Below are 25,784 nucleotides of genomic sequence, written 5' to 3'. Positions count from 1 at the left end.
GTTTAAACTTTCCAATTTTTGTGATCATGGGATGTGTTTTTGTTTCATGGGATGCTGTGAAAATAGAGACAGTGGTTAAATCATTTAAGAAGTGTGGCACTAGTAATGTACTGGACGGTTCAGAGGACAATTTGTTGTAAGAGGACTCAGATGCTGATTTAGAAGAGGTTTCAAGTGACTCTTCATTATCTCTGGAGAGTTTTCTAGGTTTTGACGAAGGAGACTAAAAGGTGTTCTTTCTCAGATAGATTGGGTATTTGCAGAAAGTATTACTTTATATTTAAAATACTGTAAGTTCATTATTATGATCAGTAATAAAGTTTTATCCTTAAAAAATGTGTATAAAAAAGGGGATGCGTCTGCTACGTCGGCAAATACGGTAACTTATGTACTCCCCCTTTTAAAAGGCGACTGGGGGTTATGGGACCCAGTCGCCAAATCCTGGTGGTGAAGAATCATTATTCACCCTCTTTTAGTTCGGGCCCCACTGTTGAGACATAAGGATCTTTTGAAGCTGGAAACGTAAAAAATGAGAAATGCCCTCGCCGGGACTCAAACCACGTACCTCTCGAATACGCGCCGAGTGTGCTGACCATTACACCACGAAGGCATGCTAAGAAGGCCGGAGAAATACCTTATATGTTGCTTAATATAAGGAACTGAGTTTCCAGAGTTTAGGCTCCATCTCAAAATAGTCTCTTTAAAAGTGTAAACGTATTTCCAAAGGACAACGCGATAAAATTTCTTATTTAACTTAAAAGCTTACATATGCTTCAAGCATCCTATTTCTATCGTATTTTAACAGTTTCAGGAATTTGAACGAATCAAATCATAAAAGATGGCGTAATTTTGTAATAAGGAAGTAACTATACTGAGTGTCTTGCATCGAGATAGGATCTTACTGTCATTGGTACAAATTTTCCTTGCAGTGTGCGGATGCGACTGCGGATTATCTTTCACGTTTATACTGAATAATGTAGAGATAGAAAGGAAGTTTAAAAAACTCCAGAAAAATTAGCGTGTCAAGTAGAGTTATTTTATCATTATCAGTGACGAAGCATTTATCAGTTAGATAAGACTGAATGGTGTCTGTGATTTTCATTCCGGAATCCCAATCATTTAGATTTTTCAGATCATTACATCTGGACGAAATTCTGTCGAATGCTTTCGAAATATTTAAGAAACAAGGTGAATGATTCATTTATTCGCTTATCTGGCTTCGAGAGGCCTTTAATAATTGCAGTTTTCCAAAGTAATCTCCATGGGTCACCAGGAGAAGTTTATTATAAGAAATAGCATATTTTCTATCATTATTGTTTGTTTACTAGTTTGTCTTTCGTTTCTCATGAGTCGTTTGTTATTCTTCTCAGTATCCTTAAGGTTGAAACCCATTTCAGTAGGTGCATTATGCGTAAATGAACACAAACGAACGAATTCCTGACAGGGGAAAATGCATTTTAGGAAATAAACTGACTAGTAATTTAACACTACTTCAGTTTGAAGTCTGGCAAAAACGTGAACGCGATATTATTAATAAACTATATAGTATTATGAAAAGCGCATTTACACTGAAACGTGAATTGGGAAATAACCTAAAAACGTTACTGTATATGTTCGTATGCCTAACAATAAAATAATCCCGATAACGAGATTCTGTAACGACATTTATTAAACGTAACAATGAGGTAAGGCAGTGTAAAAGAAGATTAACAAAAAGAGTGGGGGTGGTCTGCAGCCATTAACAGCTTGGCTATTTGTGATAATGCGGGCTGCTTAACCACGCAGCCTGGAATTAACTGCAACGAAAAATCAAAACAATGCTCCCAAGCGGCCCTGCACTGTCAAATACAAACCGCATTGCTGCGCGCCATCAGAGAAGCTAAAAGATTATTAAAATTTTCAATACTGGAAAATAAGTATGGCAGTCAACATGTGCAGTAACCATGGAAACGTTTTCATTCAAACTTAAAAAAAAAATAATATTCGCATGATATGACGTAATTTTGCACTTTATGTTTATAAACAGTTCCAAAGCGCATTTAATTATTTAGTGTCAGCTAATTAGTAGCACAGCAAATGAGGGATTTTACCGCTAAAACACAAAAACGTGTAACAATAATGAGAGTTTTGTACCTGCTAGGAATCTACATCTTAACACAATTTCATATGCCTTCGATTTCACGTTTCTGTACATAGCGACATGTGATTTAAAATATTAAATCCTGGAAACTTAACATGAGAGAGATATTTTAAAAGAGAATCTTCCTAATACAAGCAAGAAATAATAAAAAAAAAAAAATTAAGTCAATTTCTCCTTAACAAAGAAACATTTTATTTTAGTTACTTTTTATTAATATTATTAGCATTTTTTCGTTTCTAATTTATGAAGCTGATGGTGGTCTATACTTTCTCATTCTATCCATCTCTTGTAATGCTTCATTATTGCAAGGAATCTTTCGAGTGAGTTTCGAGCAATCCAGTTCTTGAACTAATATTCCGTCCAAGGATTTCACACGACTCAAGGCGGCATATGCTTGACCTGCTGCGAAAAGTTTTCGTTTTGCAAGGAACCCATATTAAAGGTTATATTTTAAACGCTTATTATTAATTATCACATTAACATAGAAATACGTGGAGAATTTTTGCTACATATTGGGGCATTACATCCGCTTCATCCAACTCTATAAAACTACAATTTTTTAATTCCATACACTTTAAAAATCTTTAGAACTTTGTCTTACCGTTGCCACTTATTTTTGTTAAATATTTTGTTAAATAATATCCCATTTATCGCAGTCATGTACTAGTATTTATAAGTTGTTATAAAATTAATTTTTACAGCACGTGAGGATTCCTAATAAACGGTCATTATTTGTAAGTTTTATAATATATTTAATAAAAAACAGCATATCTTTAATTCCGATAAACAGGGATAAATAAGTAGGGATTGGCTTTAATATGTGAAAAAAACAGTATAAACGTCAAGTGTCATCGACTAAAAGTTTAAAAAATGTATTTGAACTTGAGTAGATGAATAAAAAGTCGTTTATTAATGACTAAAAATTTGAACAAGATATAGGGAGAATGTGGACTAATAGTAGGAATTTAAAAAGGAGATAGAAAAGTACTACTCTGCTACTTCATTTTTCAAAAATAGTTAAGCTAAATAAATACTTGAAAAGTTATGTATTACTTTAAATGAACATTACTTAAAATAAAAGCTGAAACACTTCCTTAAAGGGGCTTAACAATCTTCATGTGTGTTTTTTACAATTTTTAAGTATGAATCTCATTACTTAATAACAAAATACGTATAATAGAGTGCATTAGATACTTACTTCGTGTGTAATATATTTCAGTTCACTTTCAGAGACAAATGAAATTTTTGATTCATCATTGGCTGTTTATGATATGCCTTACCTGAAATACAGCGAAGTCATAGAGCAGCTGCATGATTACATATGACCTTATAAGGTATTTCTCCCACTTCCCTAGCGTGCCTTCGTGGTGTAACGGTAGCACGCTGCACCGGCATTCCAGAGGTCCGTGGTTCGATTCCCGGCGAAGGCGGTTGCATATTTTTCATCTTTTCTGCTTCCAATTAACCTAATGACTCTACAAACTTTAATAATATTGCAAGAAGTTTTCTGAATTCACAATAGGAGGTTCCCTTAAGCATTTGCATACTGAATATTTTCTAGGAATCCATTATTTTTCAAAGTGACTTGATACATCCATGAAATAAGTCCGAGCTTTCTGTAAATCCACTTCTTATAAAGGTTTTATCTTTTTTAAACATTACTATCTTCAGTAGCTATTTACCCAAGGAAATTAAAATCTTCAGTGCCAGCCAGTTTGAAAGAATAAAACAAGGAACACCAATAACGACATTCAGTCTGTGCAATAAAGGAGAATACAGAAGAGAAAAATTTTTGTATTTGTACCTGTAAAAAGGGAGCTACTGCCTTTGCCCCTTCCCAAAAAGGTAAAACATTCTTTTAGTAAAATAAAAGATGCAGTATGGCCTTCGGGGAGTAATCAGTACAGGTCATCATTTCCACAGAAGGCCTGAAATTGTGAAATAATTGTATCTAAATTACAATCAGCCCCACTTCTTTTGAATTAAAAAAAAATAAAATCTGAAAGCCTTAGATTTTACATTACGCCCAAAGAGGCATTTTTTAAACTTTTTGTGTGTTTCCTTTATTTATTAAATATCTTGTTCTTCGCACTTAAACCATAAAATTCAGTTTAACAGCAACATCGCAAAGTAATTTTAAAATGGCATATCTTTAGAATTTCCGATACACAATCTCACGCCCTGGAGATAAAAATGTTTTTTCTGTACAATGTTGCCATTGCTTGTTTCGAAATCCTTGAGTTTTTAATCAAAAATTCGTTAAAGGTTTACAAAATATGAAATCTATAATAAAAGAAATTCCAAATTTGAAATTAGGGCTTCCAGATGACCATATTCGGAGGAGGGTTACGTTATTCAAAATTGGATGGCTCTAGATACCGCTGTTTTATGACAATTCGAGAAACACACATGCATTTATGCAGATTCTTCATTATCTAATTTCTTTAAATATAATACAGGGCGATAATATTTGGTAGCAACAATTTGAAATGTGAAACAATGCTTATAGTGAATCAACGTAAAATGACAAAACGAAATTAATAGTCCTTCTGGGCAAAGCCACCCCTTTGGGATTAAAAATATTCTGACATTATACAAAACGCAAGAAGTAAACTTGAGAAGAGGATATTTCTGTTATGTAGAAAAATTTTCTCACAATTGTTTCATGAAATATGGCAATGTAAAAATTCAGAATTTAAAAACAGAGTTTCACTGAATTGCATAAATTTAATCTTGCTTTTCAAAATCATATATTTTGTTGCGTGTTTACGGGTCTGTAATAGACTGAATGCACACAGAACCGACTATAGCTTAATAAAAGCTACTTAACAAAGGAATAACTTCACAGTTCTGGAACTTTCCAGAAAAATATTCATAGAACTTTTCAGGTCTGAACTAGCAACTGAGAAACAAATGCTCTCTCCACTTTTATATATTATACAGTTCCTCGTGGCTTCTGAGAAATCTCTAGTACTTCTAGAAATTACTGGAAATCATATAACGACCGGATACGGTTACAGCTATATAGAGGATCAATTAGAGTTATTCAGTTACAAGACCCATTATCGTAATATAGGGACGAGAAAAAAAATGTCGCCAAATGATCGCCAAGCTTGGCGGCTTTTGGCGATTACTCGAAAAATTTGTAGACACAGTCACCAAAACCATAGCCACCCTGGCGATATCTCGCTAGAGTGCCCAGATAGTCATTTACTCACTTACTTTACTTTATTAAATACACGTGCCTCCGTATTCTTACGTTTTCGGCAAAGCATCGCCTGTTAAATTTTAATGTTACTTTATATAAAAAATACTACAATTTCACATATAAATAACACTAAAATTATTTACTTAGATCCAAAATTCGTAACAATATATAAATGTTTTGTTAGCAAATGTTTTTGTTAACTCAAAACCCAAACAATAAGAATAGTAAAATATTCTGTGGTAATTCTTCTCACATGCTGACGCAAGCAAAAAGGAAAAGATGATGAATGAATTTTGAATATTGGCATTTATAGAGTTACTGTTTGTGAATTATTTCTTACTCTTTATCTAATATCAGACAGTTTAGGGAAAAGATACGTAAATACATTTCAGTTGATTTTTTAACAGTTTATATAACAGTGTTCAAGATATGTCAGAACAAGAGTATAATAAAGGGGTAGATATTAACAAAAGCATAATACCTTGTAGAATTAAATCAGGAATATAAATATTAATGCCTTCGTCTGTTATACATATAATTAGTTGCCTTAAATAATAAAAAGGTACTACATAATAGCGGTTCAGATAGTTTTAATTTTCTTCACTGTCCAGTAACTATAAGAGGCACTATGAGGTCCTTTTCTCGCTTTCTGTTTACATGAGGACAATACAAAATTCATTATCACTAGACCAGAAATCTCTTAAGTGTATTGAAGAACAGGAGTAATGCACTTAAATCTAGAGTTACGTGACTATTGGAAAGTTTAAACTATTTAACAAATAATAATTCTAAAAAAACAGGAAACGAAACACGCAGCTCAATGTTGGTTAAATCACGTAATATCTGCAAAATTATTTAGAACATTTTTTATGAAATAAAATTCTGGGAGAAATTAATATTCTGAGTAGAACGTTGCATTATCCAAAATACAATGACTAAATATTTTATAATGTTTTGTGTAATAAAGGTTTCTGCATTTAATTTTTAAATGCAACCAGGTGTTATACGACATAAGTATTTTGTATTAGCGGCGTCGGATGTTCATTTATAAATGCAAATGTATGGAACAGAAGCCTAAATTCCCGATTTTTATTACTAATGACACGTTGAACAAATCACAGAAGCAGAGGAATATTTAAACTATAGATTTGTCTAACAGTTATCGATACATCCTTAATTTCTATTCAGGATTGCTTTGTAGAAACTAAATAAACTGAGTGATATGCTAAAATTTATTTACGAAAGAAGATATGGCTGAATAGGTTATAAATATTAAATTTTGTGCAAATTTTTAAATTCGATTTAAAAAAAGGATCAGGGATATTAATAGTTTACTATTCTTTAGTCAACTACTTACATACAAAATATTCAGCTGCGAAATTACAGATTCATTAGTAAGTTTGATATAATATCAGAAAATTTAATTCAGTGCATCTCCTAATAACTTTCAGATTTTTACTGATAGTTTTACTAAGAGCAGCATAAAGTGAAAAGAATATTTCAGAACTGATAAAGATATCTATGAATATCAGTGACCCATGACTTATATCTGGAGGAAGGAATTACTCAAACGTTTAGAGGTATCAGATATTTTTGATATGCAGAGAAAACGAAAGGAAAGAGTTGCTGGGTTATTTTGGTAGGTAATTTATTTTTCATGTTTGTTATTTTCAATATTAGTTTTGCAGAAATAAAATTTAGGTGAATAAATCAAATATTTTTCAATTGTTTATTCTCTTTCAATTCTATGGAAGTTTTATAAAAGCATTATGTAAGATTTTAGAGGCTGATTTCAATATCTCATATACTTGAGGTCGCCATTCTTATGAGAGGTCAAATACCTCTACCATGAGAGACTGTAACAGTCTCAGACTAGTCCTATCTCTAATTACGCACTTTATCTTCAAAGTATTTAAACTATCATCTGACATTTTTATAAGTTGCAAGATTTGGGATTCATCGGGCGGTCTCCAAATTTTTGAGCAAATTTTAAGTTCTAACAATTACATTCAGTAAATAAATTCTAAGTTCTACTTATTTAAGTAGAAAGGTGTTCAAATGAAAAGGTACGAAAATTCGTAACAACCAAACGGGTGGAAATTTGAATACGCCGATTTGGCATAACGTAGTGAGACATCTAAGGACGCGAATGCAGTATCCGACATCGTTGTGCGCATGCGAACCCGCCCGCATATGACGCCAGAGTTAAACAGGCAGTTGTGTGTTCCGTCCAATTGATGCAGCAATACGTATGATGACATCTTGGAGTTCACAATGCAAAATTCGACGACTGAGGAGCAGCCAGATGTTATCACATTTCTGACTGTGGAAGGGGTTAAACCTGCCGATATTCATCGTAAGATACGTAGCAGACTGTGTGTACGACAAGACAGTGGGAAAGTGCAATGCCAGTTGTCACTGTAAAAATGAAACTTTGGAAAACGTGTCTGTAGACCATATTTCCTTAAATATTGATTCTAAAAATGCATTTAGAGTTTCACATATAATGACGCAGAAATTTATGAAAGCAATTTTTACTGTTTTCTTGACAAAATTTTGTGAAAGCAAAATGAAATATTTTTTCTATGGACCACGCAGAGAGAGAGACAAAAAGTTGTCATTATTATTTAATTAGACAAAAACAAAACCAAAAATTGATCCACACTTTTATTTTGAAATATTCAAAATATTTAAAACAAAAATAATCCACATTTCTGTCTTAAAAATTATCAAAACATTTAAAACGGATTTACTGATTTTAAAATCAGAAGTTCATCCCTAAAATTCAAGACAATCATTTTAAGGAGCAGCTACAAAAGAAAACTACTGAGTTTATGGTATAACTATTTTGTCTTGGGTAAACCATACTCGTCTTAAACTTTACAGCTGGACACTTAAAAAATATTCATTAAAGTAAATCTGAAAATTCTACAAGCATGCGTAAGAATATTTTAACTTAGTAAGATTTAAAATGATTGCTATATTTATTGGAGTTTTTACAATTTCAAGAATATGTTATAGTTGTATTTTAGTTTTGCGGAATTATCCCACACACAGCATTAGAATAAAGCAAAGTGAAAATTTTATTAGCTGTATCGTTTGCTCTCAGAGAGATTAGTGAAAAGTTAAATTCAACTTTTATAAGACAGTTCTACCCATAATGTTAAGAAAAATTTACGGAAATTGTTCTAACTGATTTAAAGATATTTCGCATTCAGAACATCGTTAAGTAAATTGCTATCAATAAAATACTATTTAATGAGTTATTTCTAAATTTAAAAGTCGTGGCGTTAAGATGCAGAGAAAGGCTCTTTTAAATTCTATGTGAAATAAAATTAAAAAATGCAGTACTTCTTAACGAAAATATGAACACAGAATATATGTTATTCCCGTGGGTAGGAAAAAATATGCTGCAACAACTATTCAGTGGAAAATCATCATTTTGCTAAAATAAAATGTAGGTCTTAACATTTTTCCTTAACGTAAATTAACGCCACTATTTGTCAGGAAAATTAGTTGGTGCAAATATGTTAAGGCAACCACAAAATTCAGTTTTGTTTTTGTATTATTATAATGTTTCAGAGCACTAAACAAATGGTAAAGTAACAGCAGTTACTTCATATATACATATATATGTGTGTGTTGTATGTGTATCTAATAATATTTCATGTAACAGTTTTAGTGAATAAATAATTATCATGTTTTAATATTTTAAATTAATGCGTATAGAAGCATTATTTTGTGAAGTTGTAAGGAAATTACGTATCAGAATTTATCTGTAATATATGTTATAAAATACTTCAAATTCACTGCCAAAATTTTGCATTTTTCTTACCAAGCGTATGAGATATTTTCCAAATCGTCGTTTTACACAATCACTTTCTTATCTTTCAGAAATCTGTTAAAGAATACTAAAACTTTTTGTAAAGAGACTTTGATCACACATTGGGGATAGAAAAGAATAAATAATTCGTAGGGTTAAAGTAGGACAAAAATCTATCCTTTTAAAAATGAAAATAGTTGAATCAAGGGAAAGGGGGATCAAAAACACTTTTACTAACAGTAAAAAAAATCTGTTCTCGTGAGAGAAGATGCCAGAGTTCAACTACACGTAGACAAAACGGCTGTCTGTGAACGCCATTTTAAGAAATCGAATTCGAAAGTATTGCCACTCTGGGGAAATTTTTATCTTCCCTGCGGAGATAAAAAAAAATTACACTGGGAGGAAATCAGCAGAATTTCAATTGAACCTCTTTCGTTTACTCAATAAATCGTATCAATAAAACTTATAAGAAACACACTATTTCTAGAACTTTATTATATTTGAAGCCAGTAAATATTTATTGCACATGAACCATCAAGGGATATAGAATTGATACTCCGTGGGAGGTATCAAAAAGTTCAAACATACTTTCGACTTTTCATTTCTCACACTAGTTTATTATTTATTACAAAATGTATGTTATATTCTTTCGATGTTTCGCGAACGTACAAATATCAGACAATCTTTGCTGGGAAAAAAGTTATGAAATTAAAATTTATCAAGAAACTATTATAATTCGTCAGTACTTTACATTAATATCCGTGGAAGAATTCTATCATTATCACGAACGTCAAAGCGAAGAAAATGTTACAATCGGTGGTCGGCAGGACAATAGCATTATCTTTTATTAGTTTGTCATAGATATGCTTCACGGACAACTGAACTGGATGCCTGCCTAGGAATTCATTTTATTCTTTATGCGTAACCTGAAAAACGTACCAATTTACCCCAGGTAATCTCATACACGAAGGATATACACTGCTGGCCCTTAAATTGTAACACCATGAAGGAAAGCAAATACAAAAAGATATTTATTGTACGTACACAGTATAGCATAAAGACAAAACGACTAAATTTGTAAGAAGTTTTGGGATTATAGGGATGCGAAATCCGAAGAAACAGCTACCACCCCTAGCAGCTAAAACGGCCCTTACCCGGTTAGGCATGGAGTCGAACTAGGCTTCGATGACAGCAACGGCCAACTCATTCCACGCTGCTTCAATTCTATAACACACTTCATCAACAGTATTAGCTAGAGAGAGATGTCGGGCCAGTCTCTCAGTAACCGATGACCAGATGTTTTCAATGTGTGACAGATCTAAAGACCGTGCAAACCAGAGCAGCAGACGAATACCCTGTATATCGAAGAAGGTCAGAACACGACGTGCACTATATGGTTGTGCATTATTTTATTGGAAAATGGCGTTTGGCAAGCCTGGAAGATAGGGCGTAACCATTTCAGACGTAAGATTTCAGAAATGTACTGATCTGCGTTTAAATTGCCATTTATCAGAACTAGAGATGTGTGTGTCATGTACCCAATGGCTTTCCAAACCATCACATCAGGTGCAGGGTCCCTATGCCGATATCGAATGCAAGCAGGCGATGTGCAGTATCCTGGGTGCCCCCAGACAAAATGCTGCACACAGAACCGGGACTCGTTTGGAAATACAACATTGTGCCACTCTTGTATTTGTCGTTCGGCGCACCAGCGTTGCTGTTAAAAATTTTATCAACTTTGTACTATTAAAATTTTTAGATCATTAAATAGATAAGTGAAAGTTCACTTACCTTCTAAATAGGGCTGCCCTGAACTGCCTTCTTTCCTTCTTGTCGGTATCCGTCTCTATGATTCACTGCGAAACACAGCTATAAACTTTTTAAGAAATTTTAATTCATATGAAAGATATCTACAAAATATTTACAAGTTATAATGATTACAAGCATAATTTATACGGAGACGGTCTATCGTTATACATCTGTTAGACACGTCAGACGTTCAACTGACTACTTTTAGTCTCTTTCGCCAGAGGGCGTCCGTGGAAGTTGAATTCTAGTAAGCAAACGCGACACTCCCACCTTGAGGTCCAGTATTAACAGAGGATGGACCTCAACTGACCTGTAGTTCAAGTCTTTTGAGATTTCGTCATACGTCGAGTTCTGTACCTCACTTGCATATCCGACTCAGGTGTAAAGTTGAGTTCAAGAGGTATGAGGTTCTTAGTAGGTCTTATAGTCTCCCCTTGTGCAGTTTTCAGTTTCACTAAAAATTTCCAGGATTCTAGCTAAGGGCCAGTTTATCCTTTTTTCGTTGTTGGACACAATTACAAGATCACCAACTTTCACAGAATATGGTTCGCGGATGAATTTTGAGCTTTGTTTAAGTTGCCCTAAATATTCTGATCGAAATCGTTTTCGTAAATCTTTTCTCAATTTGGCTCTGTAAAGGTATCTTTTATTGATGGATTTAGAATCCAAAAGATCTAATTCAGGAACTCCAGTCTCTGGAATTTCTGTTAGAAACATTGCTGGGGTGAGAGCTCTTAAATCCTTTACGTCTTCTGACAAATACGTAAGAGGACGGTTGTTCATAATGCTCTCGCAGTCACAAATGATTGTCAGCAATTCTTCGTAGTTCAGAGAAGATTTTCCTAGTACCTTTCGAAGAATTCTCTTTAGTACTCCAATTAATCTTTCCCACCACCCTCCCCACCATGGCGAGGAAGGGGGAATAAATTTCCATTCAATTTTCTTAACTGTTGCATTTTCTAAGATAGAATTCCAATCTATGGTCTTAAACAAATTATTTGATCCAACAAAATTGGTTCCATTGTCGGAGTATACAGTGACAGGTCTACCCCTTCGAGCGATGAATCGCCTGAACGCGTGCAGGAAACTTTCGGTTGATAGAGATGAGACTAGCTCTAAGTGAACTGATCTATATATTGCGCAAGTAAAAATGACGATCCATGTTTTTTGGCTTCCTTTTAAAATTAAGGGGCCCGTCAGATCAACACCAATAATCTCAAAAATTAAAGCATCTCTTATTCTGTCTTCAGGTAGTGGCGCTTGAGGAGTCTTATATGAATCAGAGTCGAACCTTCGACATCGTACACAGTTTTGGATAACCTTGCGTACTGTCTTCCTACTCTTTATGATCCAATATTTTTTACACAAACGCACACTATTAAAATTTTTAACATGGCGCCCGAACAGAGACTGCCAGTAACTGCTGTTTTCCTAACTATTGAAACTGTCTAAATTGATATCAGTTATATAGATGATACATAAGCATAAATAATTAGTGATTGCTGATAGTTGATAAAATTTTTTAACAGTTGCCGTCTCTTTCTATGCTGCATTATCGAGGGAAGCCGAAGTAATGGTAGTTGTGTTGATAATCCACGAGGCTGCAAACACCGATGCACCGTACGAGCGGATACTAGGCGTTCTGCAAACATGCCCATTTCCTGACTAATGGTCCGTGTTGTGGTTCTACGGTTTTGCAAGTCTGACCTTACAATATATCTGTCCCCTCTGGCATTAGTCCCTTAGACGGATGGTTCTCGTGTGCTTTATCTAATTAAAACAAATATTCTAGCTTTAAATATGTTCTTATTTCAATAAGATCATCTATTTTTATTAATATGATGCGAATGCATTACATACATTGGTGTGTATTAGTAATAATTTTAAATTCACTCACAGCTGTCATCTAGCTTAATGGCATTCGTGTTAAAAGCTTGGAGTAAAGGAAGTATGGGTTTAATTTTCTTAGAAAAATAACTGTTTAACTATCACTACTCAGTCAACAGTTTTATTTTTTCGAAATCTTTCTAAGAAATAAGACCAAAAAGCTGTAGATTCCGGAAATGCATTTTATTTTTTCATGAACTTTTAAGTGCTCATTTAAGTGGTTCCAGTCATTAAATTCAGAACTACTCAACTTCATGCTGCTGAAATTGTAAAAAAAAAATTGCAACGGAAACAATAAACAGAATTTGTTTCAGCAGAATTTAACAACCAAACCCTTTCAACTCTTTCGTTGTTTGGCAAGATTAGACAAAAGTACATTTGTTTGGTTTCTCATATCATTATGTTAATAATACTTCATTTTAAGTGTTAACCACTAAGCAGTTTCCCTTTAATATCGTCACTGCATAAAGGCACTCGCTAGACATTTGCACGACGGCGCCGATCAGGTTTGGCGCGAGCCTGCTCAGATCACCACAATTTCCTTACAAGTACCATCCAAGTTCAGTGTTTACCAATGACGTATTTAACCTTTCAAAACCTTTTGTCCAATTCCAATAAAAATCTGAACCTATTAACAAGGAAATTTTATTATCATCGGACGCTTGATTATATCCCCATGTTAAAATCCCTTGGCCTCTATTTCAGCTCTAGTACTCTCATTCGGCAAATTAATTCTAGCTCTGGAAATTTCATTCTGTTTCCAACGCTTGTATTATAACTTCATTTCGGTCTAAAGTATTTCACAATCTCACCTTCACTCTGCCACAAGTTTGCAATCAAGGATTCTTTGCTCCAAACGAATAAATCTTTAAAGTTTCTGACTCTACACATTTTAATTCCAGCTTCACAGATACATTTCTTTTAATAAAACCTTCTTCACTCCCGTTTAACTGTACCTGACGATTTACGACCAACAATGTCTGCCCTAACACACTGCAATAAAATCACATTCCTATCATTTACAACTAAATTCGAAATAGTAGGCTGATTTTCCATTTCCTTCGGTTTTTCAGCTCCCTGATTGGAATTAGATTTACATCTGCTAGAATTTTCAAAATTAAAAACCAATAGCCTGTCTGCTAGAGCAGAATGAACACCATTTAGCACTACATTTTTTCACAAAACGATTTATGTTACAACACAGCAGACATCTCTTTTCCTTAATTAATTTATTCTTTTTTTGCTGTACATTCATATTTTCACATTCAGTCTTACAGTGACCTTGACCTCAGAATAAACAAACTTAAGCATGTTGATTGCTACGACTCGAAGGAAAATTTTGTTTATGGTTTTGAAAATTATTTTTTTGTGTTGATTAGAATGGAAATTATTATATGAAGATGCATTATTAGAATGAATAGGGAGCGCCTTTTGTCATGCACTGATGTCATTATGTAAAAATTACATCATTTTCTGTAAATCATGACAATTATTTACATTTTGCTTAGAAAATTCAAGAGCCAATTCTCCTTGCAGATGTTTTAGTATTATATTAGTCGGTATTGCTGTGTTTGTTTCCGATTTGCATTCTACTCCTCTAAACATCTAATTTGAGTCTGAGCTTCAAAATAAAGGTTCCGAAGAGCCTGAATGTTAGAAGCAATTTTTACAAGGACATATTTAACAAATTTGACAAGTGAGCATTTTTTAAAATGTCTCTTGATCTAAATGTTTCGGAAATTAATTTAACAGCCTGTTTATAGTTTTCTTAAGTAACTGAGAACCCTTTAATGCTAACAAGGGCTCGGTAAAAGTATAGTTTAGAGTACCGCTTGGCGAAACTTGGTAAAGTAAATCCTTTAGATTTATTTTAGCAGAACTTCATTATTACCTTCTTTATAATACTTCGATAACAAGATATATAGTTATGCAAAATTTTAGATTCATTTGCCTAACTATATCTCAGTTCGGGTAAAGAGCAGAAATTTTAGAACGCTAAGTTTTTGAGAATGTTTTCCATATAAGTGTTAAGGTGAACTTGAATGGCGGTATGCCAATCTTTGTCAAATGTGAAGTCGACTAATATATGTGCAAGAAGCATCCCAAGTTTGAAATCGGGCAAAATTTCAGCCTCAGAGGCAAGCATTTAATTAAAATCAATGCGAAGCAATATCAAAGTTTGGTTTAGCTTAAACAAAAATTTTCGAATTTCGATTTCATTCTGTGATCTTAATTAAATGATTCAAGATCAATATGAATTCAAGATTAAATACGTTTTATGATTTCTTTTGAGGAATTGATCCAGTGGTAAAGGATCTTTTATTATTCAGAAAAACTTGAAAAATAATTTGACGTATTATTTGGTGCCATACTTATTTCTTCTGTATTGATTTCTAAACACGAAGATTGAAACCAATAAATGAGAAAACTCCTTCCATTAATTTTGATTTGGAATTTATTTTCAAAACTTAAATCATTAGAGAGCAGTTGATATATAAACATTTAATATTTAGAAAATTACACTCACCATCAAAAGCCAAAATTAGAATTTTAGACATTAAAAGTATCTTTAACTTCATCATCACTTGGCATGCAAAATATAATGATCTCCAGCACTCATTTGTTTATTGGCGTTGCCAGTTGTCTTAATTTAATATTTCTAATCACACTAGATTACGTTACTGCAATATTTGTCAATTATATGATTTTACAAATAGCCGGTTCTGAAAGGTTCTTTTATTTTACAAGAAATGCTATCTTCAATTTAATTGTTAAAGGAAACCTGGTTTTATTTAACAAACTGCAAAGTTCAAAAGCAATGCAAGTGCTTATTCATAACCAATATATTTTTTAATTTGTAATTGTATATAAACGATTAGTTGAACAACCTGGTATGGAGCTTCAAAACAGTTTTCCCTTGACAAGTTCTGTTGTAAAGCTCCAAACAGGAGATTAACCATGCAACTGCGATTTCTTACTTTTTCTTTTTCACTTTCTGCACTAGGATACTATTTGTTTTAGTAATTCGCGTTTTTTACCTTATTGTGTTCTTTACATATAATAAAAGAAAGAGTCTGTGTGTCTTTCGTTCGTGCTGCGAGTAAGCTAATAGACCCAGGACTACGAAATTTGGTATATAGGTGCGTCTAGATAAGAGCCAGTGCACCTCGAAGCGATTTTTTTCAAAATTTGAGTCAGATTTTTTTCGATTTTATCGAATCATTTTGAATAGTTTCATTCTTTTGGAAATGTGGTTTTGGCAACAGTTTTTCATTCAATTGTATACTGGACTGCTGGCTGTTGAAAATCAGCACTGTTGCCACTTGGGAAAATGAGGGCCATCATTCTGTGCAGTTTTTAAATTTAATGTTTCTCTTGGATGCCGCATGTTTGTTGAGACGGGCTACGGGAAATTGATAATTTATTATATGTAATACATTCTTTTTTAATTTGTGTGTTTTTTTTAGTCCAAAGGACATTTGTCCCTGAAGGACTATTGTTTTTGTTCTGCAATTTTGCGTTGGTTCACTATAAATGCCCGTTTCACTTTTCAAACTGTTGACACCCAATGTTAGAGTCCGGCATTATAATTGAAGAAATTAAATAATGAAAAATCTACATAAATATATGTATATTCCTCGCATGGTGATAAAACAGCGGAACATAGAGCCATCGAATTTTGAATGACTCAGTCTTACGGCGAATGTGGTCATGTGGAAGATCAAATTTGAAATTTGCAATTTGTTTTATTATCGATTTCATATTTTGTAAAACTTTAACGAATTTTTATTTAACAAACTCAAAGATTTCGAAGCGAGCAATGGGACATTGTACAGAAAAAAATTTTTTATCTCCAGCACGTGAGACTGCGCATCGGAAATTTTAAAGATAGCTCAGTTTAAAACTATTTTTGCAATATTGCTCTTGAACTGAATTTTATGGTTTAAGTGCGAAGAACATAATATTTAATAAATAAAGGTAACACACAAAATATTAAAAAAAAAACGCCCATTTGTAGGTAATTTAAAATCTGAAACCTTTCAGATTTTTTTTAACTAGTAAATCCAAAATTAAAACCCCAACATCCTGATTGAGGTTTTTCTCTAACACTCGTAAATTTATGCGATCTGAGTTTTGTTTAAGAGTGGTGGTGTTAGTAGTACTTTGCAATGGTTTTCAATTTTTGTTTAGATAGTACGCGTTAGTCAAAAGGTAGAGAACCGCGGTTTTAGATACTTTATTCAATTACATCAAAGTTCACGAGAGAGCCATCTCTTTGAAATCTTTCAAAGAAAATCTTGCTGGTATTCTATTTATGCAGAAAGAAAAAAAAACAAATTTCTAATGAATGTAATGTAGTTTTCATGATAAGATGTATGTAAGTTATTTGCATAGTGCATGATAAGGAAAAATCTAGACGGGGGCAATTAACATTCGTAAAAAATTCATTCTGCAGAAAATAAAGACGTGATTATTTCCGCAATGAAAGAAAAAAAAAACTCTGAGATTAAAAGGTTTGTAGTGATTTTTGAGGTCTCATTAACATCTTTTGTGTTGCACATACATATGCATGTGTTATACTAGAATTGCAAGTAGCATTTATCATTCAACGTTAATGATTTCTAAAAAGAGGGCCATTTGTTTGCTAAATTAATAATTGTAACTAGTATTTTTAATATTGTAATTAGACGAATAGATTAGACGACTTTTGAGAAGTGCAAATAATTTATTTCCACTGTAGCAATGCGAAGCTACGAAATTTTCACGAAGAAATATACTACATAACCAGTTTTGCACTGCTGCTGATAAAGTGTCAAAATGACCATATTTCGATACGCAACCATTTATTGAGATGAAACTGAAGTCAATAAAATACTAGTTGAAACATTTTGTAATGTTTCAACCGGTATCAAGTTACCTTTATTGAACGATTTTTTTATGACAAAACTGATCGATAAGCTAAACCTTAAATGACACATAAGAAAAAGGAACACCTGATAAATAAAAAAATACCTATATTGATTTTCAGGACTCTAACGCGTAGGGGCACTACGATTTTGTAATTAATGCTTACAATTAATTACTTTAAAAAACAAAACTAGACAGAGCGATTTATCACTCAAGGCTGCAATTGTTTTAAAAAATCATTTACTTAATTATTTTTACTCTCCGTGAACATGTAACGGATCCTTTTGTTATTCCCTCATTTTAGAATGTATTTCGCTAAGAATCTTACTGGAATTTAATGTGAGAGTAATGTTCAACAATGCATTCTAAGAATATATGTTGTCTTAAATATCAATAAATGCATTTACTATAGGTTTTCAAAAAAACTATATTTTTGCAAAATACTGCACATTTATATTATATTTTTTTTGTTTTCTTCCATAATTTTCATACTTCTGCTTCACAGAAAAATTAAATGTCACGTATTTCATGTAGTAAGATCTAACTTTCTTTGCTATCAAAAAGTTAAAATGATCTTACGAGGAAACCTGGCGACATCTTGCAAATGGTTGAATATAACACTAGCACAGAAAAAGGGTAAAAGAAACCCTTTTTTATTCGTTAAACTCTTAACACAAAGGCACGTACTTCGTGCTCACAGGAATACCGATGACTTGGCAGTAAAATGTAAGAATAATTATTTCAAAGCGGCAATTGGTCCTGAAGGACTATTAATTTCAACACTGTAAAATTGCAACACTGTACGAAAAAAAAGAAAACATTTTTATCTCCAGCGCGCGAGGCTCTGTATCGGAATTCCTAAAGATATGCTCATTTTAAAATTATTTTGCGATATTGCTGTTGAACTGAATTTTATGGTTTAAATGCGAAGAACACGATATTTAATAAATAAAGGTAACACACAACCGCCGAGACAATATAGTAGTTAAGGAAGCCTGACTGCAATACCGAAGGGCCTGGTTTCGAAACCCGGAGAAAGCATGGTTGTAACTGTCCGTCCCTTTATAAGAGAAGATATTATATTATCTTCTCCTATAGAGGGACGGACTTCTTAATAAAGGGTCCGTCCCTTTATTAAGAAGATATTATATATATAGCCCACCTATTAGGTTCCTCCATAATAAAGAGAAAACCACATCTGGCCTTGTATAGATTTATGGACTGTGTTACACAGTAACTGTTCACAATCTGCCATGGGATTAAAAAAAAAAAAAAAAAAAAAAGGTAACACAAAATAATTTAAAAACGCCCCTTTGGACGTAATTTAAAATCTGAAACCTTTCGAATTTATTTAATAGTAAATTCAGAGATAAATAGTTGCGTTGGACTAACTATTTAGTTTAAGGCTAACTAGGCTGACCTACCAACCCACCGGCGATATGTACTTATTAAATGGCCAAAAGGCGTATTAGCAGCTCAGCTAGGACAATATAGTAATGTCCTCTGACTAGCGAAATCAAGCACTGGATTAAGTAGTAGGCACTAAAACCTGGAACGGCTGCTTTTGTTAGCTGGAAGATTCCAAGACTTGTAGGTGTGCTAAATAGGGGAGGGAAAAGACGAGACTGGTCATTTTAAATAAGCTTACAATGTTTAAAATTTTACATTTTAAGCATGTATTTCTCTTCGAAATATTATTTTTATTTCACGAATTGAAAAAAATTAATCTGTCCTTAAACAAAAAGCTCAATAAAACACAACATAAATATAGGCAGTGAAGATCCTTCTACGATTCAGGAATAAGCCAGCGGGTCCATCTCTACTGTCCGTTGAAAGCCAGTCACGATGTAAATGCTTTCCTTTGCACAATGGATTTATTTCCGGAATTTTTCTATCACCTGCGTGTATTGAACTCGTCCAGCTAACAAAAGCAGCCATTCCGGGAAACGGTCTAGTGAATTAACTTACTAGTTTCCCCTGTTTTTATACTGTCTTCACTTTAAATTTGCAGTCTGGCGAGGAAATGCGAGGGGAAAATAAAAGATACAATAAAGATACCAAACTTAAAATAATTTGTTTTGCAAACTAAGGGAAACCCTGCAATGTAATATTAGGCATTTCATGGTAGCTTGCATCATTGCTGCATTTCCTAGCCTTCAAATAAAAGGAATAATTTACAAAGATTCTTTTAACTATAGTAATACTACAGTGAAGCGTCTTTTCTCTAGCGTTCAGTATCCTTTGGCTCAGATGTAAATATTTCAACAGACATCTTGGGCGAGAAATACACTTGGCGAAGAAAAATTGAATTTCATCACTTTGCTTATTTGGAAAGTAAGTAAACAAATGCGCACCTTATTAACCACTCCATTAACGGATGCGTCTTTGCCTTCAGGACTGTCATTTACTCCAGAAATATGACTTAGGCAATCTAGCTTTAATCATGCTTGCAGACGTTGTGTGGTCATATAGTAATCACAAATAATGAGAAATCGAAAATGCCGTGTGCTAATTGCTCAAGAGACTGCTAAATAAAGTTCAGGCGCGTGTGGAAACAGTGATATGTTCTTGGAAAATAAAGCTGAATTTCGAATGCTTTCAAATTTTTTATAATGAAAAGGTATTCTTCAGAGCTTAATAATAATAGATTAATTTCTGTAAAATAGATGAATTTTAATAAATTTGTAAAAAAACTATTTGTAAAATAAGGCTATTATTATTTTCAGAATAATGCACAATGGATTTATTTCAAGTATTACGATAGAAGAACTATTTTAAATTTGGTAGTATTATTGAGTTTCGAATGAAAATATGTTTGTTGCTGTGTAAATTTTATTTCTAGTCATTGACCTGAGAAGCGGCTCAAACTCAATTTAGTTAGGGTTTTAAGCGTGCGTTTGGAACTTCAAAGTTGCTTTCATGCTCAGCGATAACCAAAATGTTCCTACATAAAGCTTAAATGTGCTTTCACATCTGGTCTGCAGAAAATCTCACCTAAATATGTGTATACAGCATGAATTTGACTTTATCTTCATCACTCATTTTATGCAAAGCAAATGGTTGTAAATATTGTGTATGAGTCTTCAGTTTATGAGAAAAATTCGTATTTTTTATGTATTATATGTTGTCTCCAAGACTCACTTACGCATTTCTGTTCCTGCATCGCTACATGAAGCAACCAACTGAAGATAGCCGGCATACAGCCTAAACGTTTGCAAGCTAGACGCGGCGACAACAGCAAACGGTTTTGGTTTGGTTCGGCTTATTAGATTACGGCAAAGCACTCGAGGGCTATCTGCCTTAAGGGTTGGTTTGGTTTATTTAATTACGGCAAAGCACACGAGGGTTATCTGACTAAGGGGAGGGATGCCTTCGTGAAGGATTTTCTAAGGGAAACTGGCTCGTATACACGTTAAACATGGGGAAAACGACGAAAACGCCCATACAGCCAGCCCGTTCGCGGGATTCAAACCTCGGACCGAACTACCAGTGTTCAGCGACTTTACCGCTCGGCCGCTGGTGGGCTCTGCCTTAAGGGAGGGATGCCTTCGTGGAGGACTTTTTAAGGGGAACTGGCTCGTATACACGTTACACTTGGGAAAAACCACAAAACTCACATGCAGCCAGCCCGTTTGCGGGATTCGAACCTCAGACCGAACTACCAGTGTTCAGCGACGTTTTTGCACATTTGTATAGTCTTTTCAAAATAAGCCTAAAATATTATGCTGATTAGAACATGCTATATAATTTCCCAGTTATCAAGCGTATTGCAAAATGACAATGATCTATGTAATACACCAATTAGCCCATTATATATATATATATATATATATATATATATATATACACTAGGAATATGATGAATTATTATTTAAAGAGAATAGTATCAATAATTCAAGTAAGAATTACATGATAAACTCAGTAATGTTATTTAAATTGCTAGTACCTGTTTTAACACAAAAACAGCTTTCTTATAGTAAGAATTGTACATATAAAACTTTGATTAATTTAGCATATAAAATACTTCCGTTTTATTTTGAAATTATGTATTTTGACATTTTGTATGTATTTAACAGCATAGATCTGATTAGAGGGCAAGGCTGTTAGGAAGTGCTGTTATAATTATAAAAAATGATTTTATATTTTCAAAAATATTTATTATACTTAGCTGTATTTGACTACGGAAGGAATTATCGAGTGAAAGTGCACTATCCTTTGTAAGTATTCACTTTTGACAGGTTCTTGCTAAATGCAAGGAAAACCTACCAGAATGCGTAAAGAAATATTAAAATTAATTCCAATTCTACACTGAATTTTTATTTGTACATCTTTTTGCAAATTGTATTATCGAATTTATGTATCAAGTTATTAAAATTATTTTGAAAACTATCTTAATTTATTATCTGCGGATATTGAATTAATAACGGTTTATATTCTAGTTTAAAAAAACTGGAATTTTAATTTTCTGAATATTTATTATTGTTATAAACTTTTGTTAAGAATATAAACTAAGTTTCGTACCTCATAACATAACGGATGCTTTAAGAAATGCAAATTTATTAAATTTAATGCGCTTATGTAGAAGCTGGACTCATAGTTGCTGTCACTGAGCTTCTTAACTGCAATCAGTGTGGTTATTATGCTAAATATATGCAAAACAATTCCCTGATTAATCAGCTTTTAAATCCTAAATAAAGAAAAATAATTTTTTTTAAAATACTCACAATAAATCTGGTCTATTATGTTTCTTGTGAAGAGTTATTACGTTTCATATGGTGAAAGTAGTGATTAATTAATAAAGTAGGGATCAATTAAATAAGATGAAACTTAGGTCTTGGAAACCATGCAAAATTTTTTCAATAAACTTAATATTTTAAACTACCATGTACACTGTCTCGTTAAGTCTATGTGATTGTTGGTTAATCTATAGCATTAACTTTTTATAGTAAATAAGACTTTATGAATCATGGTAATTATCAAACTCTAACTTTTTCTTCTATAGTGTCTCTTATTTAAAGGAATTTATTACTTCAGAAATCGCATGCATGATAAAATACCAAAGAGATTGAATTATACATAAATAATTCTATTAAACATTGTTTTGACAATAAATAGAATTGTAATATGACTAAAAATGTATTGAGCATATTTCAAACTAGATTCTCAAAGTAAATCAAAGTAAACGTTACTGTTTCTAGCTCTATCCATTTCCGTTTCACCAGCATTATTCACATAGAATTATGTTTCCTCAGTAATTGGTTGAAAATCGTATGTCAAAAGCAAATGATAGATAGGGGGATAACAAAAACGAAAGGTATATTCTTGATATACATAAGTTTATAATATGCATGACAGTATTTTTATTTGAATAATTCTTATGCTTCATAACACACATTAAAGTGTGTCCATATAAGAGAAAGTTGCTCTCTGAAAGGGAGCTGCAAATACGGAATCATGAAAAAAGAAGTTAGCAATCTTAGAATACGAGTTTAACTGATAATGGGATATAACAATACCGTCTTTGATTCTGTTAACAGAATGGAAAGAGTAAACTGAATAATAAATTCCACCGTGGGCTTCTGAGATTAAGGAAGAGGATATATATCACAAACAATCTCTAAATACACTGTGATTTAAAGCGATATTCTACAAATCGTCGACTATTCAGCTTCCCTCAGGAGATTCATCCTGGAGAGTGGCACATGCATTAAGCTCTCAAACCCTGACTAGATTCGGCTACGATGGTACTCCTCTGCTAAGCTCCTTCGTGGAAAGTACTTAAGCTGTTTGTAAGATAGAGATCGCATTCAATAACTTTCGCCCTCCCGCTTTTGGTTCCCTTTAATGAGTTCTAAAATCACAGTGATACTCTAAATACGTGCTTTACACAGCTTTCGTATAGGAGCGAATTGGAACGAGCTGACGCAGTTTGCAGCTGCTCGTTTATAGATGCGGAGTGAAATATACGTTGAATGTTTACGCAAGACAGAAGCGTTGAATCTGAAATATCCTGGACGGGATTGCTTTAAATAAATTATTTGATTAAAATTCAGCGAGTGACTATGACACGTTTATCTCTCAAATCTAAAAGTATATAAAGTTAGAAAGCAGAATTCCAGTACAAAATCTCGTCTCTAATCTTTCTGCATTATTCATACAAAAAATGCCTTGGCGGAAAAACAGCGTTATTTATTATTTTCAAAAATAGCCATAACTGTAATTTTTCTGCCAACTAATATTTTGATGCTATATGATCACAACGCAATTATTATTAGAATGTTCAGAACTCGAATCAGATATTTTCTGGCATAAAGTCTTAATTCTTTGTACGAAATAAAGGAAGTGTTGTAATCGCAAAAAAATTCGGGTATCATATTTCAAAGGAAAAACCCATTTTATTAGTTTCGGAATTCACTCGTTGTTTGGCATCTGTACATACGTATGAAATAAAGGATTCTTTTAATTAAAAATGGAATTTTATCGTGAGGTCTGTACGTACATATGTACATTTGTATCTCGAATAATTTAAAAACGATTAGCCGTTGGACGTTGAAATTTTGTATGTGGGATTGCTGTAACATCTGGTGGTGCACCTCCGCTTTTTTACAGCAATCGGCAGTACTAAACGTGTATATATATGTAAGAAAAATAAAGGATATGTAAAAGATTAAATTAGCAACTTTAATTTCCCTTCTCTGCACTGCGTCATTTCTCGATTAATCCATGTCATGTGACTCTTACATAATTCTGGTGATGTAAATGGAACTAAAACTCAAGCAGCCAATAGGACCTTTACAGCAATATTAATTATCCAATCAAAATGCAGAGAACCGAAATTAACTCGGTGAGAATTACAATTAACCCTGAACATGACGCACTTACTTCCTACGCTTGCTTTGGCCGAGGTGAACTGCAGTCTGTCTGTTCCTCCAGTCTTACTGCAAAATTATCTAAAACGTAAGCTTTTTGGAATATGCATAATTAATTTGCTAACTTGTTTGTGGCTGCAACATATTTGCTGGAATAAAAATGAAGATTTAATATGCATTCGCCTCCAATTTCCTATTCATTATGGATCAACACTTTGACGTCATCAACATTTTTGCTAATTATTACTTCTTTGTTTTTATTATATACTTATATACGTAGGTTCCGTCTTACCTTTTTAGAATACATTTAACGGAATTTAGTTTCCTTCTTTGTTGTGTCTAGTGTAAAAACATTATCATAACAACAAAGTAAGTGTTCAACTTGTAAATCTAATGAAAAGTGTCAAAGGGTTTTATACGGGTGTATGAAAATGGATAAAAATAGGAACATGAATATTTACAGGACATTTCTTAGAGTTTATGATCCTTATGTTGTAAGGATCTTAAGTTTTACTAACGTTTATTTTATTTTAAATCTTTACTATCACTTCTTATTTTCTACTTCCGGCCAGAATTATAAGCGTTAAGGTTTTTATGCAAAGTTTATCTGGCGAACGCCAAGTATTTAAGTTGTGGCCTCTTGCCAAGCGAGAGAGAGGAAGCAGTGAGTCAAAGCAGGCCGCTTACCTTAGAAGTTACTTAGTTGCTGTTTGCCTTCCAGGCCAGAGGTTTTATTCCTCTTGATAAATTTACACGTATTGTAGTGTTCACAGTCTCTGTACTACATACGCTTCCTGTTAATATAAGGCCAATCTTCCACGTTTATTATTCTAAAGTTAAATTAGAGTTTAGTTTTATTTTTATACTTTTACGTTAGACCCCAAGTAGCGGGTCAGTGTATTCCGAAGTACGGAAGTTATTGTAAATAGAGAAAAATAAAGAGTTTTGTATACCCTTCGTCTGTATCCTGTCTACTTACCACAATTAGTGAACATAACTTTAGTAAGCTCTCTGTTCCGAGTCAGGTCCTTGTATGTTCCCGAAGAAGGTAAGAAGGAACATTGACCCTGATAGTGGCGCCCAACGAAGAAGAATAACCATGGCCGAATTTCAAGAAGAACCTGTGCTGCCTGCAGAAAC

The 25,784-nt window shown here is 33.2% G+C and overlaps 1 protein-coding gene and 1 non-coding gene across 6 annotated transcripts in view; one reads left to right on the top strand and one right to left on the bottom strand.

The window, feature by feature from the left end:
- Window positions 1-25,784, bottom strand: part of LOC118193887 (uncharacterized) — a 224,783-nt gene that overhangs the window by 184,907 nt on the left and 14,092 nt on the right. The gene's annotated exons all lie outside the window — the stretch shown is intronic.
- Window positions 3,499-3,570, top strand: TRNAA-GGC (transfer RNA alanine (anticodon GGC)). The gene has a single exon. It is a non-coding gene; the product is annotated as a tRNA-Ala (tRNA).

The sequence above is a fragment of the Stegodyphus dumicola genome, chromosome 3 (assembly GCF_044657685.1).
Source record: "Stegodyphus dumicola isolate Sdum_Otavi_A_Nest chromosome 3, ASM4465768v1".
Classification (NCBI taxonomy): domain Eukaryota; kingdom Metazoa; phylum Arthropoda; class Arachnida; order Araneae; family Eresidae; genus Stegodyphus; species Stegodyphus dumicola.
The sequence above is the reverse complement of the archived record's forward strand: the minus strand, read 5'-3'. Positions and strand labels throughout refer to the sequence as shown.